The 19799-nt window shown below is 34.9% G+C and overlaps 1 long non-coding RNA gene across 3 annotated transcripts in view; it reads left to right on the top strand.

Annotated features, from left to right (window-relative positions):
* LOC118602995 overlaps nucleotides 1-17806 on the top strand; it is a 34551-nt gene extending 16745 nt beyond the window's left edge. The window contains exon 3 of one of the 3 annotated variants that reach the window (XR_004951069.1): nucleotides 17764-17806. This is a non-coding gene — a long non-coding RNA (uncharacterized LOC118602995). Of the gene's footprint in view, nucleotides 1-10297; nucleotides 10626-16655; nucleotides 17327-17763 lie in introns of those variants that run through there. The other 2 variants (XR_004951070.1, XR_004951068.1) reach the window with 2 other exon arrangements.
* The last annotated feature ends 1993 nt before the right edge of the window (nucleotides 17807-19799 follow it).

Below are 19799 nucleotides of genomic sequence, written 5' to 3'. Positions count from 1 at the left end.
AATTCCAGGTCAAGAGGTTGAAAGTCTTCTAATGAAGGGCTATCTGTTGGAAAGATAGAACCATAATTAGGAAAAATCAAAATAGCATGATTAGGAGCAGGCAGGGATCGTGAGCGAGAGAATAGAGAGTAAGAAGACTTGTGAGAAACAGTATAAAACTTAAGGTGGAAAGGGGTCTGATGTTCCCAGGCTTGTCCCTGTGGCTGAGAGTGCCACCACCTCTTGTGTTTAATGTTTCCTGTTTGTCCGCTACATCCACTCTTCACTTTTCTTCCCCACTCCATGCCTAGGGCTTCCAGTGTCTTCCAGCTTTCGGTTAGGTTAGGATAAAGTAAAGCCTTAGCTTAAGCGTGGGGGGAGGTCAGGGTGTTATTCTTTTGGCTTCCTCCCTGAGGGGCCATTTCTGGCTGGCTGAATCCCTCAATCAAAGTCACAGTTTCTCTTAAGGGTACCTAATCTACACATTCTTCTTTCGTTCTGGGTTCTGAAACCCCTCACTTCCCTTGTCCCTTTGGGACTCAGGTTAGTAACAACAGAGCTACCACTGGCCCCAGGTTACTGCACCATGCCTCTCTTATAGCTAGGCAGGATCCACAGCAGTAGAAATGATATATGGTTCTTATATCTCTTTAAAAGGAAGAGGACCCACCCTCTTCCTCTGTCCTGCTGTCTAAATGATGATGTGATTCCTGGAGCTTTAGCATCTGTCTTGGAACATGAGGATTAGAGAGAGTCACACCCTAGAGATGGTAGAATAGAATGTTAGAAACGGCTTCAATGTCTAACAACTCGATAACTTGCTATAATAGCCCCAGACTACCTATCTCTTTTACATGAAAGATAAACTCTATATTGTGTAAGTTTCTGTTATATTCAGCTTTTTGTTATGTGTAGCTGAGCAAATCCTAAATAATGTATTTTTGGAACCGAGATATTAGACTGTGGTAGCTACCTGTTTACATAACTCCTATTACCTCCTAACACATTATTATTATTTTTTTTATTGCTTGCTTCATCCCACTGGAATGTAGGCTCCTAAAGGGCAGAGACTTTGTTTTGTTATATCTCCAGCCCTTAGAACAGAGTTTACCATATAGTAGGGGCTCAATAAATATTTGCTAAATGAGTGAAAAAAATGAATGAATGGTACCTGATGCAAAATACAGAGGTGAACACTGTTAATTGAAGGTGCTACACTGGGAAGTGTAACTCTTGTACTCATTAGCATATAATAATTACACTAAAGTCTTATTGTTTCACACATCCATGCCTTTGCATGATCTGTTCATTCTGCCAGGAATACCTTTTCCCTTTATGAGGTACACTGCTACCTGTGTCTCAAATTTTAACTTAATCATCACTTTTTCTGGGACACTAACCTCCAGTCACTGAGCTATAGAGTTGATCTTTCCTAGTCAACTCTATTTCCAATTCTCAGGTGAATTATAGCACTTACCACCCTGCATTGAATTCATTGTTTACATGTCTGTCTCCTCGACTGGACTCTGAGACCTTGAAGTAAAGTCTGTAACTTATTTATTTCGGTATTCCCAGCACCTAGGCTAAAGTCTGTCTCATGATCAGATTCAGTACATGTTTTCTGCATAATTAGCAAGATGACAGCCCTGAAGCTGTAATTTGATTCTTCTAGTGGGACTAAAAACCATAGGACACTTTTGAGTTACTTGTTTAGTGGGAAAATATACTGTCCTACTGTACTGGACCAGGTGAAGAACAATTGAGAATCTGGTCAATCCCAGAACTTCTAACCAGGAGACTTCTTTAAATATTTTAAGCCTCTTTGCACATCTAAACCCTTAACTATAAACTGGGATATAATGACCTTTCAAGATTGTTGTAATCAAGTCAACAATTGTAGGTAAAAGCTCTTTGTAAACAAACTGGTAAGCTTCAGGCAGGAACAAACTTAAATTACCCAACTATGGAGTTTGTCCTTTTTAAGACAGCAACAGTCCCCAGAATATTCACCTTTGTCCTCTAGGAAGGAAGATGTTCTATGCTGTAGTTTAAGTTTCTGTTCTTTATTCTTAGACCTTGAAGAGCCTTTGTGTATTGGGGCAGCTTTCATTTTTGGGGCCCCTCATCTTGAATTTGTCTTCTCTGTCTGATGCAGCTACTCCTAGGGATGCATATAGCTCATTTAGGATGAATATTTATGACACAGCCTTTCCTTGGCCCCTGCAAATCCAACACTAAACAGCTTGAAACCAGGCTAAATGACTCCAGCATATGGAAGACCCCTTCCCTCAGCTTCTTAAAATTAGACCTTTTCAGTGAGAGACAGTATGACACTCATTTTGTTTTTTCTCTTGTTTTTTAGTATCACCTTGATTTGCTCTAGCAGGCTAAAGAACTTAGCAACTCAGCTAATGAGAGGGAGTCATTATAATCCAGTGGGAAGGATAGAAGAAGGGGCAGGGGGAGATTAAAATGACAGAAATGTATTTTATTGGCTATCCTTAGTGCTCAGGGATGTTTTCATGGGCCTCACCTAGAGTTATACTTTGATCAAATGAAAAAATGAGATCATTAACCTAGCCCTGGAATGCTGTCTAGCAACAGTGATGAGGTGATTGCTATAGTCTATTTCCTTTGAGATGACTGTTCACAGAAGGTCCAGGCTGTTGCAGGGAGAGTGTAAGCATTCTGCAAGCTTCTCCAGTGCTCCTACTGCTTCTGTTTTCATGATGGTTGTAACTACTTTTCCCCATTTTCCCTTATAGTGTCTATAATCTCAGGTTAGTTTTTTGGATTGAAAGTCTTCCTTTCTAGTTTATAGGTACCCCACAGGAATACTGGAACAGGTATGGCATTTAGTTTTTTCGGCTTCTGCTCCCTTTAGACTATTTCTATCACATTTGCCATATCAAATATTACTTCCTCACTTTTACTCCCACTATCACTCCCACCTGGAGTGCTCTTCCCTTATTGACTTAAACCATCCTTCCATACCCAGTTCTCAAGAGCCACTTGAATTTAATTCAGCTTTTCTCAAACTCCTAGTATCTATTATATAGTAGGCATTGTGTTAGATTGTGAGGACGCGATGTTTACTGAACAGAGAATATGGTTCCTGACCTCATGGAGTTCACATTCTTGGAGGGAAGGAAAGCAAGAAAGCTCATTGACTACAATGTGACCAGAGATATCACTTAGAGACATAGAAAATATACATGCCTGGAAGAGGTTAGGGCAATTTACGTATTTTCTATGAAATTGTTTGGAACCACTCGAGCCCACACATATGTAAATTTCTGGGAACTCATTATACTTAGAGTCACAGCTTAGTTCATATTATTTTTGTGTCACAGCCAGATTTAAGCCCCATGAGTTTAAGAACCATATTCCTCTGTATTCTACCCATATATATTACTCATAATATATTATTGAACATTACTTTCAATAATGCTTATTTGGCTTAATAGTTGATTGCTTGATTGGAGGTAGAATGGGATTGAGAAAGATCTTGGGGTAGAGAATCTGGAAGTGCTGGGTTATAATTTTAGCAATGGTGTGTTAGAGGTAGACTTTGACTTTTAATTATTTTATTTTTAATTTTGTATTAGTTTCAGGTATACTGTGAGGTACCTGGTTCTAAACTAAAATTCTTTCTTCTTCCTCCTCCTCTTTTGAGAGGACTGTGGGAAAGATATGATCCTTTGCACCTATTCACAGCCAAAGTGGCCACATTTTTAACAATGAAAAGCATGGACGCAAGCTTTGAAAATGATTTTTTTTCAATTTGTGAATTTATTCATATAAAAATTCTTGCAAAAGCATAAAAATTAACCCACATCTAATGATTCGAGTAATTACAAGATTGTAAGCTCCATGAGGATCATGTCTATCTTGTTTAATATTATAACTTTATTATCTCATAACAGATATTCAATAAAAACCTAAAGGAATGAATAAATTGATGATAAATTTATATAAAAAGAAATATAACAAATCACAAAAATCAGTTTAGATTTCCTGGATATTTGAAATTTGGACTGTCTCTGCTTCTGATCCCAATTTGAATGCCTGTGGCACAAACTCCCTGGCCTTATGAGAATTTGATTCAAGATGATTGTCAGTAGGATTCCATACTGAAGCAGTTGTTCCTGACAGCTCACTGGGGCAGCTACAAGCAGAATGGGCACAGAAATGTAAGTTCCAGCCAGAGTAAAGTCTAAATATGTCTGAAAATATTGATTTTGAGAAGAACAGAAAGAGTGACATACAACTAGACAACTATTCTCTGAAAAAAAAGTGAGGCTTTCGACTAGTCAAGGATTTGATAGGGGATAGGTAGCACCACATTTCCAGAGTATTTTCTAGTTTTCAAAACAGTTTTATATACATTCTGTGATTCGATCTCTGTAACAACTGTGTAGATTAGATATTCAATAAATAGCTGGGCATTTTCTAGGTCCCAGGTAGTGTATTTAGTACCATAAGACAAAAATATGAATGTCATTGTTCCTTCTTTACAGAAATAATAATAATACCATTTACTAGGTCTTACTATTTGCCAAGCACTATGTTAAATTGCTTTTTAAAATGTGTCATTTAATCCTCAAATAATCTGTGAAATTGGTATTATTATTATTATTATTATTATTATTATTATTTGTTTTACATATGAAGAAAATAATGTTTAGAGATGTTAATAACTTGTCAAAGTCACATAGTTGACAAATAAGTTAATCAGTAAGATATGGGACTCAAACCTAGGTTTACCTGACTCCAGAGCTTCTGTTCTTTTAACAAGCTACGAAAAGATCCTGGTAAATAATTTGGTGAACAGTTGCTCACTGCTAGAAATGTGTCACAAATCCTACATGAAATAAAATAGGTTATATGTTAAAATTTTTGAAAGTTTAAATCGTCTTCACTAAATAGGCATTCCTTATACCAACTTTTTCGAAGAGCCATTTGGCATTATAGATCAAAATCCAAAATGCTTAACCTTTAAGCCAGGAATTCTACTTCAGTAATTGTTGAATAAATCTAAGTAAACACTTATATAATAATGTTTGGGGTTGGGTTCTTCCTGCAATAGTCCCTAAGACAAGAATTTGGGAGTATGTGGCTTATTGGAACAGTGACCCCAGAATTGCTGGTGAGGGCATCTGGAAATGAGAGAGGGAAGGGAAGGAAGACAATATAGGGTCTGAGATTAATTAACAGATTATTGCTGTGGGCAACTGGGGCTCAATCCTATCCAGGGGGCACTATACAGAATTTGCTTCAGAGGTGTCTTACCCAAAGAAGTTGAGGTAGTTATTCCCAAATTTCTGTCTGTCATTGGACAATTGGCTACTGAATTGTTAATGCCTTGCCCATATGTGGACGAAGCTCTCTCCTCCAACTGGGAAGGCCTAAGGCAAAACAAGTCACAGGTGCTTGAATTAGAAAGAGATCCCAGTATAAGGAAACAGTGAAGGCCAAGGGAATTTCAGTGGGGAGCCAATAGCTCATGTTGTAGCTCAGTAATAATATATGAAGGTGTTAACTGAATCATTGTGTATAATAGCTAAACACTATACGAAACCTAAATATACTTTAGAGGGGATTGGCCAAGTTTGCTTGAACATTTTTATGTCAAAGAGAGAGGATTTCTGTTTAACTTTTTCAAAGATCAAAACCAGGAGTCCTTAATCTAGTTTGGAGGACCAGAGGAGGCCTCTTTAGGAAAGTGACAGCAGCCATGCGTATGTTGGGAGAACATACTGAGGGGAACAATCCAAGCAGAGGGAATAGCATTGCTAAAGCCCTGAGAAAGGAAGAGGCTTGGAGCTTTGCTTATGTGGCTCAAATATAGAGAACAAGGCAGACTGGCTTCCTGAGGCTCAGGGGTATTGCAGAACTAGAGTAAGTGGAACCTTGAAGGAACTTGATCCTGAGGGCAATGAAAAGCCATGGAAGGGTTTAAATTTTTGCAGTACATGTTTAGAATGATGGCTCAGGCTACAGAATAGAGAAAGTAGGAACACTAGACTGCTTGGCCTTTAAGTTCTTTGGTGAAGAATGTCAGACTGTCAAGAATGTATTCCAGGGTTTCTAACAGGCTGATTATTGTTGTATTTAAACAAAAGAATGATATGTTCATTTTAAATAATTTGAGATACTTTTAATTTTTATTACCTAACTAGATTCAACAAACAACTTTGTTATTATGAATTTTTAACTATCCAAGAGTGGCTTAGTACAAAGAAAAGAAAGTTAATCAGTACTGACGTTTTTAAAAATTAATATTCAAGATGTTAAAATGACAATTAAAGAAAGTATATCTTTGAGTTAAAATAATAAATTCAGTTATTTTATTTATATATGTAGAAAATGTTAAAAAATTGCCTGATAAATGTTCAATCAACTCCACTTAAGTAAGCAATCTTTATTGAACAATTAAACCTATCTCCAACTTAATTGTGTTTTCTTGAACCCTGAAACTGCATTTATAAATTCAATACATTCTGTTTCCTTTTAAGCACTTTAAATACTTGACCTAATAAGCAAAACCTTTTCAAGTCTTGAGTTTTTTAAATACTGCAATACTATTTGTGAAAAGTAAAATTATAAGTTTAACATCAATTACTCAATTAAACATTTTTATTTGGAAATTGTAAGGTTACATGCCAGATTCTCCAAAACTACAAATAGAACTTTTTAAAAGTGATTTACCTAAATTGATGTAATATTCGGTTTATTTAAATAATACTTTTCATCTCAAAACAATGAGAGTTCTTTGAGCATATCAGAAAGGTTTAGATTATCTGAGGTATAGTGCTACAATTCTGCTTCAGACAGAGGTCAAAGTTCTTAGAGAAGGCTTTGATTGTTAAGGCCTCTGATTTGTAGCAGGGAGAGTAAAAACATTTCAAGGATGGTAATAATAAAGCCATATGAAATGTCTTACAATCATAATTTTTCTTTGATTTGAAATAAAATGAATAAATAGAAGCATATGGAAACTCTGGCTCCTCTGAGATCACAGAGCAGCTAATTTTTCTAGATTAATCTGTAAACATCAAAACAATTTTAAAAAATAAATACAGCTATTTGTTTGTTTATAAAAGAACACTATCTGAAATGTTCTGTACAGTGAAGGTGTACAGAAGGTTATAAGTCAAAAACCAGATGCATTCACAGATCTGGAAAAAGGTAAAATATTCATCAACATAAAGAAAATGAAACAAATCCTCTGAGGAAATGATTTACTTAAGAGCTAGAGTGTTAATATGTTGGTGATAAGATTAAGGTGTTCCTCAAGTTTCTGTCTTTCTACTACAGTAGTACCCTCTTATCTGAAGTTTTGCTTTTCGAAGTTTGTTACCCACAACCAACTGTGGTCTGAAAATAGTAAATGAAAAATTCAAGAATTAAACAATTCATAAGTTTTAAATTGCACGCCATTCTGAGCAGTGTGATGAAATCTCGTGTTATCCCGCTCCATCTTGCCCGAGATGTGAATCACCTGTTTGTCCAGCATATCTGCTTGCATATGCTATTCACCCATTAGTTGCTTAGTAGCCATCTCAGTTATCAGTTCGACTATTGAAGTATTGCAGTGCTTGTGTTCTATTAACCCTTATTTTACTTAATAATGGCCCTAAAGCACAAGAGCAGTGATACTGGCAATCGGTGCAAAAGAGAAGTTGTAAAGTGCTTCTTTTAAGTGAAAAGGTAAGAATTCTGGAATTAATAAGGAAAGAAAAAAATTGTATGCTGAGGTTGCTAAGATCTGCGGTAAGAACGAATCTTTTATCAATGAAATGGTGAAGAAAGATAAAGAAATTTGTGCTAGTTTTGCTGTTGCACCACAGACTGCAAAAGTTATAGCCACAGTGCCTGTTAAGTGCCTACTTACAATGGAAAAGGCATTAAATTTGTGGGTAGAAGAAATAGAAAATATGTTCCAACGGATGGAAACTTGTTGCATCAGAAAGCAATAAGCCTATTTAAAGACCAGCAAGGGATCCCCTGCAATGAGTGACACCAAGTCATTTACTGCCGCTATGTGATGGTTACCCAGATTCAGGAATAGGTTTAGACTGAAAAATACAAAAATTACAAGGGGGGTGGGGAGAGAGAGAGAGAGAGAGAGAGAGAGAGAAGCCACGTTCACATAACTTTTATTACAATATATTGCTATAATTATTCTATCATTAGTTATTGTTGTTAACATCTCACTGTACCTAATTTATAAATTAAACTTTATCATGTGTGTGTATAAAAAAAACATAGTATATATACGGTTTGACAATAGCCACAGTTTTAGGCATCTACTGGGGTCTTGTACCATATCCCTCACAGATAAGGGAGGACTACCACACCAAAATATCTCACCTATCAAATCAAGGCGACTAGGAAATAATGCAAGTTGTTTATTTACTGAGCTATATTTTTAATTTCATATATTTTCTTGTTTCTGTAATTCGTATTAGTTTCTTTTTTATGTTGAAGTTCTTTATCTTCGTTCATCTTTTCCTCAAATTTTTTAATGTACTTATAATAATTACATCAGAGTCCTTCTATTTATTTATTTATCTATCTATCTATCTATCTATCTATTTATTTATTTATTTATTTATTTATTTATTATTTATGGTGACATAGGTTAACGAAATCCAATGTTTCAGCTGTACATAGTAAGGCATGTATATATTTACACTGTGTGTTTACCTCCCATAGTTAGATTTCTTTCTGTCACCACATATTTGACCTCCTTTACCCCATTCTCAAGTTTTTAAATTTTTAATTGATGTTGGCCAGACATTGTTTTTAAAGAAAAACATGGCGACTGGAGTACATATTATCTCCCCTTCCCCAAAGGACTGTTATTACAATCATTATAACAATTGCGGAGCTAGGCAAACAAGAATCTGAAAAGAATGTCCAATCAGGCAGCAAATATACAAGCTACCTGATCAATCAAGTGAAGAAACCTAAGACAAATTAGAAAATTATATAGAGACAAATCGAAATAAATTTTGAAAAAAATGTTTAACACTAACCATTGGTTTGAAACAGTTTTTGCTGCATATCAACTAACTTTAAACTCTAGGGGGTGTTTAGCAACAAATATTTATTTCCTGTTAGTCATCTATGATAAAAAACTGATCACTTTGATCCAATCAATAGTTGAGGTGGTCATGGATGGGTTAAATCTTTAACTGATTTCATTTCATCTCTGATTTCACATGTATTGAGGGAAAGATAGATTCTGCATAGATTAGGGAACGCTCTTCTAGTAACGTGTTGAGACCGAAGTATCACAAGACCCTGTCTTTGCTATCTAGCCTAGCCTTCATTCATGCTCTGCAACACACTCAGCAAAAAATCCTGTTTCTGGATCTTCTCGTCTTTCATAATGACCCCGTGTATGGTGGCAAAGTCACCTTGAGCTACTATACTTAGCAAGGTTGAAAGCTGAGGAGCCAGAGTGGGGCCAGAGCAGGTGGCAGCTCATACTGGCTGCAAACCGCTACTGCTGCCACTATTTTGCTACCCTCTTGCCCAAACATATGCCAAATATGCAGATTATTCCAATAAGGCTTTAGTTTACTTCCTCGTCTCTATGTTTACCAACCTAAGGAAACTCAGGTTACTGGTTCAGCAGGATGTAGTTATTTATGAACCAAAAAATTTGCCTCTTGGGCTGTATACACTCAGAGTCATTATTCTTGAGGTTTGAGGAGCACGTTGAGCTCTTTTAAAAAAGTATGATAGATTAGATCATTATTCCCAATGCTTCATGGCCTTCCTGTATTGGAATTCTACATACATGTCCTTATCATATGACTTTTTCATTTCTCCCATTAAAGGAGGCAGAGGACATCTCCTCTCACCCCAAGTGATGATGCTCTTGGCTTTATAATTTGTTTTAGTCAATGAAATGTGGGCCAAAGTGACAAGTGTGCCAGTTTCAGGCCAAGAAGACCTCAAGAGGCATCTTACGTTTCTGCTTACTGGCTTCATCTCCAGAGATCCTCCATGAGAAGAACATGTCCCAGGTAGCCACTGGTCCAAGGGGAATGAGCAAATATGTGGAGTAGGCTTGAACCCAACCAACTATCTGGAATGAAGCCTGATTCCAGTCAAACCTAGCAGAGCCATATCCAACCTACAGACCTGTGAGAGAGGAAATCAATATTTGTTGCTAAACGCCCCTGAGAGTTTAAAGTTGATTGATATACAGCAAAAACTGTTTCAAACTAATGGTTAGTATTAAACATTTTTTCAAAGTTTATGCTGATTGGTCTCTATACAATTTTCTAATTTGTCTTAGGTTTCTTCATTCAAAATGTGGGCCAAAGTGACAAGTGTGCCAATTTCAGGCCAAGAAGACCTCAAGAGGCATCTTATGTTTCATTCGTCTATTCGCTGCCTGATTGAATTGGACATTATTTTCAAATTCTTGTTTGCCTATCTCCACAATTGTTATAACGATTGTAATAATTGATTTAAAATAACTGCAATACTTAGATTTTGTTTATTTAATTCTGAGGCAGAATAATAAGAGTGTATACATTTAGAATAAAGATTTTCAGTTGTTTTACATCTTATCTATTATTTAAAAAGGCTTTAAAATAATGGTTTTATCTCAGAATTAAAAGGCAATATATATAATTTATTATGCATCTACAAGGCACAGTAGGAAGTATATATATCATCTTTCTTTAAAAACCAATTTAAGTTTTTTGATTAGTTAATATTTTTATAAGGTAGAAAGTTCGAAAAGCAAAAAAGAGAATGAAGTGAAAGATTTCTTCTTACTGTGTTTCCCAGGCTGACCTATCCAGAGGCAATTACTGTTTCCAGTTATTTTTTTATTCTTTCAGTGATGTTACCTGCACATACAAACATATACATATTTACATGTATATGTTTCCCTAATTTTTAAAAATGAATGCAGTGTTAGTACACTCTTACATGATCTGTATCTTACTTTTATTTATTTATTTTCACTTAACAGTGTATCTTAGAGATTGTTCTATAGCAACATGTAAAGAGCTTCCTCATTCTGTTTAAGCCACATAGTATTCCAATGCAGTGTTTCTCAAAGTGACAGGGGATTTCGAGGTCAAATTATTTTCATAATAACACTAAGATGCTATTTTCAACTCTCTTTTAGTAGAGTACAATGGACCTTTCCAGAGCCTTTATGTCCTGTACTATTGCAACAGAATGAACACAGGAGACCTAAAAATTCAGGTGTCTTCTATTAAGCCAGACATTAAAGAGATTTGCAAAAATATAAACAATGCCACCTTTCTTACTGATTTTTTTTTTGGTTTTGGAAAAATATAGTTATTTTTCTAAATGCGTTATTTATATTAACATATAAAGAGTTCATTATTGTAATTTTAAATGAATAAAAATTTTAATTTCTAAGATCTAATTTCTAATGATAAACATTGATAAATGTAATACAATAAACTAAAGCTATTTGAGTTCCTCAATAATTTATTTATAAACGTGTCACATGGTCCTGAAATTAAAAAGTTTGAGAAATGCTGTTTTATTGCACATATGTGTGATAGTTTAACCTGTTCCCTACCCATAGATGTTTCAATTCTTTTCAATTTGTTGCTGAACAAGCTATGCCGAAATGAAGAACCTTCTATACACTTCAATTTACATTTGTGTGAGTAAATCTGTCTTGTGTTCTCAAAAGTGAAATTGCTGGGCCAAATATATCATAGTAAAGTCCCACGATAGTGTATATCATCTCATTCCATCCTTATAATAACCTTATGAAGTAAGAGTTGTTATGATTTCCTTTTTACATATGAGAAAAACAGCTTAAAGAAGTCGGATAACTTTCTTAGGGTCCTTGGGCTAAGAAGCTGCTACAGAGACAAGAGTGAAGCCATTTTATTAGACTCCGATGCTTTGGACTCCGATGCTTTGAACCACTATTCTGAGTTATGGTTTCCCCATGCGGTATACATACACGTTCCTTCAGTTTAATTCACTTATCTGCTTACAAGCTCTATTTTTGCCTTGGCCTGTTATTTCCTGGCACAGAATGGTTCTGGTATTAGATGAACTGGGCCTCTCAAAGCAAAAGTCAGTGCCAGAAAAATGGCTTAAGTGAAAAGAGGAATAGAGTTTTTATTTTGACGAGAATTTCAAGCACCAAACAATCTGGAAAATGAATTTTAGAATGTGATTCGGTTAAAGCTAATTCACATAATTCTCAGAGTAAACTTTATAGCCAAAGCTATATGCCAAAATATTATATTATGATCTATATTTACTCTCCACCATGAAACTTCTACTTTATTATTATCTTTGGTTAAGCAACATCATTTTCTGCTTAAACACACAAATAAGACAAACCTAAAATAAATGTAATTTGATGTTTTTAAAGAAATGTAATTTAATTTTTACCAAGCCCAGCATTGCCATAATTATCTTTTTTTTATTCTCAAGGGTAATGCATTTTAATTTTTTTTAAAAACCAAACATTTAAAAATATTTTCAATTACAGTTGACATCTAATATTAGTTTTAGGTATACAGCATAGTAGTCAGATATTTGTATTACTTACAAACTGATTCCTTTGATAAGTCTGGAACCTACTTGACACCATACATAGTTACTACAATATTATTGACTATATTCCCTAAGCTGTACTTTATATTCCTGTGACTATTTTGTAACTGCCAATCAGTGCTCAGTGCTTTTTTTTTTTTTTTGCATTTTTTATTATATTAGTTTCAAGTATACAGTACAATGGTTAGACATTTATATAATTTATAATGTGATCCCCCCTGATTACTCTAGCACCCATCTGGCAGTACACATAGCCCTGACAATAATATCGACTACATTCCCTATCCTGTATTCTACATCCCTGTGACAGTTTGGTAACTGCTAATTTGTACTTCTTCATCCCTTCACCTTTATTGCCAGCCCCGCAAACCTCCTCCCCTCTGGTAATCACCAGTTTGTTCTTTGTATCTGTGAGTCTGTTTTTGTTTGTTCATTCTTTTGTTTCTTAGATTCCGCATATAAGTGAAATCATATGGTATTTATCTTTCTCTGTCTGACTTATTTCCCTCAGCATAATACCTTCTAGGTCCATCTATGTTGTTGCAAATGGTAAGATTTCATTTTTTATGGCTGAGTAATATTCCATTGTATATATGCACCACCTCTTCTTTATCCAGTCATCTATTGATGGTTACTTAGGTTCCTTCGATATCTTGGCTATTGTAAATAATGCTACAATGAACATAGGAGTGCATAGATCTTTAGGAACTAGTGTTTTGTTTTTTCTTTTTAGATAAATACCCAGAAGTGCAATTGCTGGGTCAAAAGGTAATTCTATTTTAAATTTTTTGAGGAACCTCCAAACTGTTTTCTATAGTGCCTGTACCAATTTGCAATTCCACTAACAATGTACAAGGATACTCTTTTCTTTATATCTTCACCAACATTGTTGTTTTTTCATTTATAAATGATAGCCAATCTGACAGGTATAATAAGGTGATATCTCACTATGGTTTTAATTTGCATTTCTCTGATGATTAGAAACCTTGAGCATATTTTCACATGTTTATTGGCCATCAGTATGTCCTTTTTGAAGAAATACCTTTTCAGGTCTTCTGACCATTTTTTAATTGGATTGTTTTTTGTTATTGAATTGTATGAATTCTTTATAAATTTTGGATATTAACCCCTCATCAAATGTATTGTAGGCAAATATCTTCTATTCAGTAGGTTGTGGTTTTGTTTTGTTGATGGTTTCCTTTGTTGTGCAAAAACTTTTTAGTTTGATGCAGTCCTATTTGTTTATTTTTTCTTTTGTTTCCCCTTTCTGAAGAGATATAGGAGGAAAAAAATTACTAATAGCAGTATCAGAGAGTTTACTGCCTATGTTTTCTTTTAAAAGTTTTATGGTTTCGGGTCAAATGTTTAAGTTTTAATTCCATTTTGAGTTTATTCTTATATGTGGTGTAAGAAGGTGGTCCGGTTTCATTTTTTTGCATGTATCCATCCAGTTTTCCCAACACCATTTGTTGAAGAGACTGTCTTTACTCCATTGTATATTCTTGCCTCCTTCATCATAGATTGAATGATCATATAGGTGTGGATTTATTTCTGGGTTCTCTAGTCTCTTCCATTGATTTATGTGTCTGTTTTTATACCAGTATCACGCCGTTTTGATTACTATAGCTTTGTAATAATTTGACATCAGGAAGTGTGATACCGCCATTTCCATTCTTTCTCAAGATTGCAATGGCTATTTGGGATCTTTTATGGTTCCATATAAATTTTTGGATTATTTGTTCTAGTTCTCTAAAAAATGCCATTGGTATTTTGATAGGGATTGCATTGAATCTATTGGTTGCTTTGGGTAGTATGACCATTTAAATGATGTTGAGTCTTCCTACCCAGGAGGATGGCAATGTTTCCATTTATTTGTATCTTCTTCAATTTCTTTTTTTCAATGACTTATAATTTTCTGAAAATGGGTCTTTTACTTCTTGGCTGATTTGATTCCTAGGTATCTTATTGTTTTTGATGCAATTATAAATGGGATTTTTTCTTAAATTCTCTTTCTGATAGTTCTTCATTGGTGTATAAAAATGCCACTGACTTCTGAATATTAATTTTGTAACCTGCTACTTTGCTGAATTCATTTTTTCAGTTTAACAGTTTTTTGGTGAAATCTTTAGGGTTCTCTATGTACAGTAAGTATCATGTCATCTGCAAATAATGACAGTTTTACATGTTCCTTTTTAATTCGGATGCCTTTTATTTCTCTTTCTTATTTTATTGCTGTAGTTAGAACTTTCAATACTATGTTGAATAGTATGGTGAAAGTGGGCATCCTTGTGTTGTTCTTGGTCTTAAGTAAAATGCTTTTAGACTATCCTTATTGAGTATGATGTTAGCTGTAGGTTTGCCATATGTAGCTTTTATTATGTTTCTTCTTTTCCCACTTTGCTGAGAGTTTTTATCATAAATCAATACTAGATTTTGTCGAACAGTTTTTCTGCTTCTATTGATATGATTATATAATTTTTATCTTTCAATTTGTTAATGTAGTATATCACATTAATTGATTTATGGATATTAAACCAAACTTGCACACCAGAAATAAATCCAACTTGATCATGTGTATGATATTTTTAATGTATTGCTAATTTGACTTGCTAATATTTTGTTGAGGATTTTTGTATCAATGTTAATAAAGGATATTAGCCTATAGTTTTCTTTTTTTGTACTGTCTTTGTCTGTTTTTGAAATCAGGGTAATGGAGGGCTTATAAAAAGAGTTAGGAAACCTTCCCTCCTCTTAAATTTTTTGGAATAGTTTGAGAATAGGTGTTAATTCTTCCTTGAATGTTTGGTAACATTCATCTATGGAGCATCCAATCCAGGGCTTTTGTTTTTTGGAAGTTTTTTGATTACTGATTCAGTTTTGTTGGTGGTAATCAGTGATTCAGGTTTTCTGTTTCTTCTTATTCAGTGTTGGGAGATTGTATATTTCTAGGAATGTATCCATTTCTTCCAAATTGTCCTTTGTATTTCTGTGCAGGCTGTAGTTACTTCTCTTTCATTTCTGATTTTGTTTATTTGGGCCCTCTCTCTTTTATTTTTGATGAGTCTGGTTAAAGGCTTATCAATTTTGTTTATCCTTTCAAAGAACTAGCTCTTAGTTTCATTGATCTTTTGTATTGTTTTTCTAGACTCTATTTTGTTTATTTCTGCTCTGATCTTTATTATTTCCTTCCTTCTACTCACTTTGTTTTTTATTTGCTGTTGTTTTTCTAGTTCTTTTAAGTATAAGGTTAGGTTGTTTTTTTGAGACTTTTCCTATTTCTTGAGATAGGCCTGTATTTCTATGAATTTCCCTCTTAGGACTGCTTTTGCTATGTCCCATGGATTTTGACTTGTTGCGTTTTCCATAATTATCTTTCAAATCAAAAATCTGGCTATTCCTTCATAAAGATCTTTCAATGGATTTCCATTTCTTGAACTGTAAAGCTCATAACAGGTCATTCATGATTGGCTCTTATCTCATAAATTCTTCTACATATGTAGTTTTATCTGTTTTTAAAATACAGATCTGAGATCTCTTTCCTTCTTTGAATAGGTCTCTTCAAATAGGTTGATATACGGTGAGACTAATGAAGCCTCAATTACACAGTCCATAAAATTTTATATTTGGGATTTTGTGCCATTTTCTTCAAGAACATCTTCCAAATTTCATATACTTTGGGCCCACAAAACCTAGATCTACCTTTGCCTTTTTGCTTGGAATGCCTTAATTTAGTTGCTCCTATTCACTACTATGAAACCTGTGAACTGTCAGCTCTTTAGGGAAGGCTTCCCTAACCACTCCAGTCTAATTTAGATGCTGCTTTCATGCTCCCAGCATACAGTGCCATATTTTCAAACCGTATGTTATGATTCTGGTCATACTGCATGGTAATTGTTGGTTTAATTGCTTATCTCACCCAGCAGTCTATGAGCTCCTTGAGCGCAGGGACTGTTTAATGAACTAATGAAATAATAAATAACTTTTTAGTAAGAAAATCTATTTATAACTTGTTATGAAATAATATTTGGAAAATTATTTTATTAGCATTTATTGCTTACATGTTCCTTTGCTTTTTTCATCCACAGCTGAAAGGAAATGCCAAATGGTAAGATAAATACATGTGTGCAAAACTTAAACTGAGAAATTGTGTTCATTCAGTCATGTTTTTCCACAATTAAGTAAAAAGATTGCTAAAAGTAGGATTGCTGGCAAAATAAAATTTCTAAGCCCAAAAACTATGAATTGTTTTTTGGCACATGGTGATCACACCATTTAAATTGTCAGTCAGCCTACCTTGGTGATAATCTCTACCTCTAAACTTTGTAACATCAAGTTCAAACTCTATGCTAGGCTCTCAACTAACCCTGTATTTGCCTCTTTGAGCTAACAGAATACAGAAGTGAATCTGAAGGCCAGGATCAGTCAATAAATATTTACTGAATATCTACTGTATGCCAATTTTAGAGTCTCCTTTAGAACTAACACTGGAATGGCTTTATTCTTGGCTAAGCTATCTTTCTAAGCCACAATATTTAAAAGAAATGCTTTGAATGATATAGTTTTACCCTGCTCATGAAAAGATGTTCGTGATACCTTGAGTTTAAAAAGCAAGTAATGAACTATATATAATGATCTTATTTTTGTAAAGATCAAAAAAAGACGCTGTACACTTTGTGTTTGTGCATGTGTTTTCATTAGAAAAGACATGTAATGATACATAAGTAAACTATGTACAGTGGTTACCTTGTGGCCAAGGGCAGAGAAACTTTCATTTTTTATTTTTGTACTTGTATTAGAATTCTTTAGTATAAACATGTATGAAATATAAAGAATAAAGAATGTTTAGATAACATTGTTAATATTTTTAGCAAGAATATATATTATGTATTACATACATAATACAGCATATATTATATACGATGTATAAATATTATATGTATACTATATATATGATGTAAATATTATTCCTGCATGTTCTTTACATCCATTGGATTCACATGTTAAAGGGGAAACTCTACCTACTAGCAGTACTTCTTAACTGTTTTTAAGGGAATTGCTTGTTTAATTTTTATTTTCTTATTTCTTTTTTACTTTGTTTAGTAGACACATTTCAGTCCTTCTGATTACATTAAAATTTCCATTGAAAGGATAATTGATTGTGTATAGCAAAGTTTTTTTTTTTATTTTCCCTAGGAGAGATGAACTTTTACAGACATGCTGTGAACCAAGGAAGGAGTGTATTTATTTCCTAAAAAAAAAAAAAAAAAAAAAAAGGAAAGTTTTCATATTCTTCGAAAACACAATGGGTTTCATATTTGAAAATAGCTCTAGAATACGCACTGTTTTCTAGTCAGATGTAGTGATTTTTCATATTACTCCATGAGATTATAACTGGGCTTTAAATTTCATGAAAGTTGGTCCGAGGGCATATTATGTTCACCACTACAGATGACTGGGGCTTACTATTGTTGCAAAGAGTACATTAGTTGAATAGTCTGATAAAAGAACTGGCACTGAAACTAGGCTGAATCATGAAAAGTGATATCTATTCGTTCATATATCTAAAAATACTGATTATCTAGTTCGCTGTCTGTCCTGGGACCTAAAGAAAAAATATTTTTGTTGTAGTGTAGCATGTAATTCAAATAAGATTGCTACTTCACTCGAGTTTTCCATGTCTTTGAGGGTACCACAACTGTGTTGATTTATATGCTAAGCATATATTGTTTACTTTGTGTGTAGCCTGGGAGGGTTACAAATAGAAGCCCAATCAGAGCTTTGAAAACTTACTTTTTTTTGACGTGCACTTGTTTGTTAAAAGGATATAAAAATGATACGCAGGTATTTTCTATAATTCAAAGATTAGTAACTAAATTCACCTTTAAAATTACAAGGAAAACTATTGATGGATGTTTTATCCTAGAGATTTTCTTCCACAAAACAGAATCTTTGAAAATTCCTTAATTTTAACCGTGTATATCTGAATGCCACCACTAAAAATGGTATGAAATTGAAATCAATGAATATGTATTCAACGATACTTCTTACCTTCAAATGAGGAAAGACAAGCTACCCTCCCCCAGCTTTACTCCTTATTCTTATGCGATATCACATTAAGAAATAGAAAATACATGTCCAATCTTGTATACTTTATTATGTATCAATTATACCTCAATAAAAACCTCCGGAAAAGAAGTTAAAATTCTACTTTCTTTGGGACAAATAAAGAATTGCTTCATTTATTTCTTAAGAGCGGATACTTCTGGGTAACAACAAAGTATCTCTACAGAGTGTAGTAGCCTAAGGAGACAATGGTGAAGTAAACATGTCGAATCAATACCTATTTAGTCTACATTGAGGTTACTATCGCTACTCAATGAAAAAAAAAAAAATACCCCTTTGATTCATTGTGTAATGCTGCAGCTCCACCGCAGAACTATTTGAATGCTTTGTGTTTTGAGAGTACCATTTCCAGGCGCCAAATAGGATTTTAGAAGGCTGGGGAAAGAGCTTTACAAAATATATATATATATTTTTTTTCTTACGTGCCCCAACTAGTGTATTCTAAGGCTGTTTCTAAGTGCGTAAGGTTTTGAGGAGCTACGCAGATCGGGGCTGGGCGTGGCTGTTGTGAAAAATCCTGCCCAGAGATCTGAGTGGGCTTCCCAAAGAGCTCCTCCAAATCTTTAGGGAAAAAACCTTTCACACACAACCTCTAAATAGATTCCTGGGCATTCAACTCAAGAAAGCTGGCCTGTGTGTTCTTGTTCGTGGATGTGGAAAGCAGCATGCTGGTGGTGACTCGCCAGCGTCTCCCTCCCGGTGTTAGTTCCAGGAGGGCTAGCCGTCCCCAGCAGCGGGACCCGCCCAGGCTCTCGGGAGCACCTGAGACTCGAGCGGCAAAGCGGATCGGGAAAGCTCAAAGCCTCGGCTCCCGTCGTCCCCCGCCCGCGGACCGCGGCAGACGGGGCTGAGCGACCGAGGGTGATTGACGGAGCCGCTCAATGGCTAGGGGGCTGCATAGGGAGGGACTTAAAGGGGACCGCGGAGTCTTCCCCTTAACCTGGTTGGGTTGGGCCTCGGGAATAGCCTCCCCCAGGCCTATTGGCTTCCCTGAGTGGGTTGTTATGGTAATAAATGACCGAACAGTCTCTTATGAATCGACCAATGAGAGGAGCCGTCTTTCCCACCGCACCTCCGAGCAGTAGTGTGTTGCGAAAGCACCGGTA

This window comes from Rousettus aegyptiacus, unplaced genomic scaffold (assembly GCF_014176215.1).
Source record: "Rousettus aegyptiacus isolate mRouAeg1 unplaced genomic scaffold, mRouAeg1.p scaffold_m13_p_5, whole genome shotgun sequence".
In the NCBI taxonomy this organism is placed as follows: domain Eukaryota; kingdom Metazoa; phylum Chordata; class Mammalia; order Chiroptera; family Pteropodidae; genus Rousettus; species Rousettus aegyptiacus.
Note: the sequence above shows the minus strand (reverse complement) of the source record. Positions and strands in the feature narration are given on the sequence as shown.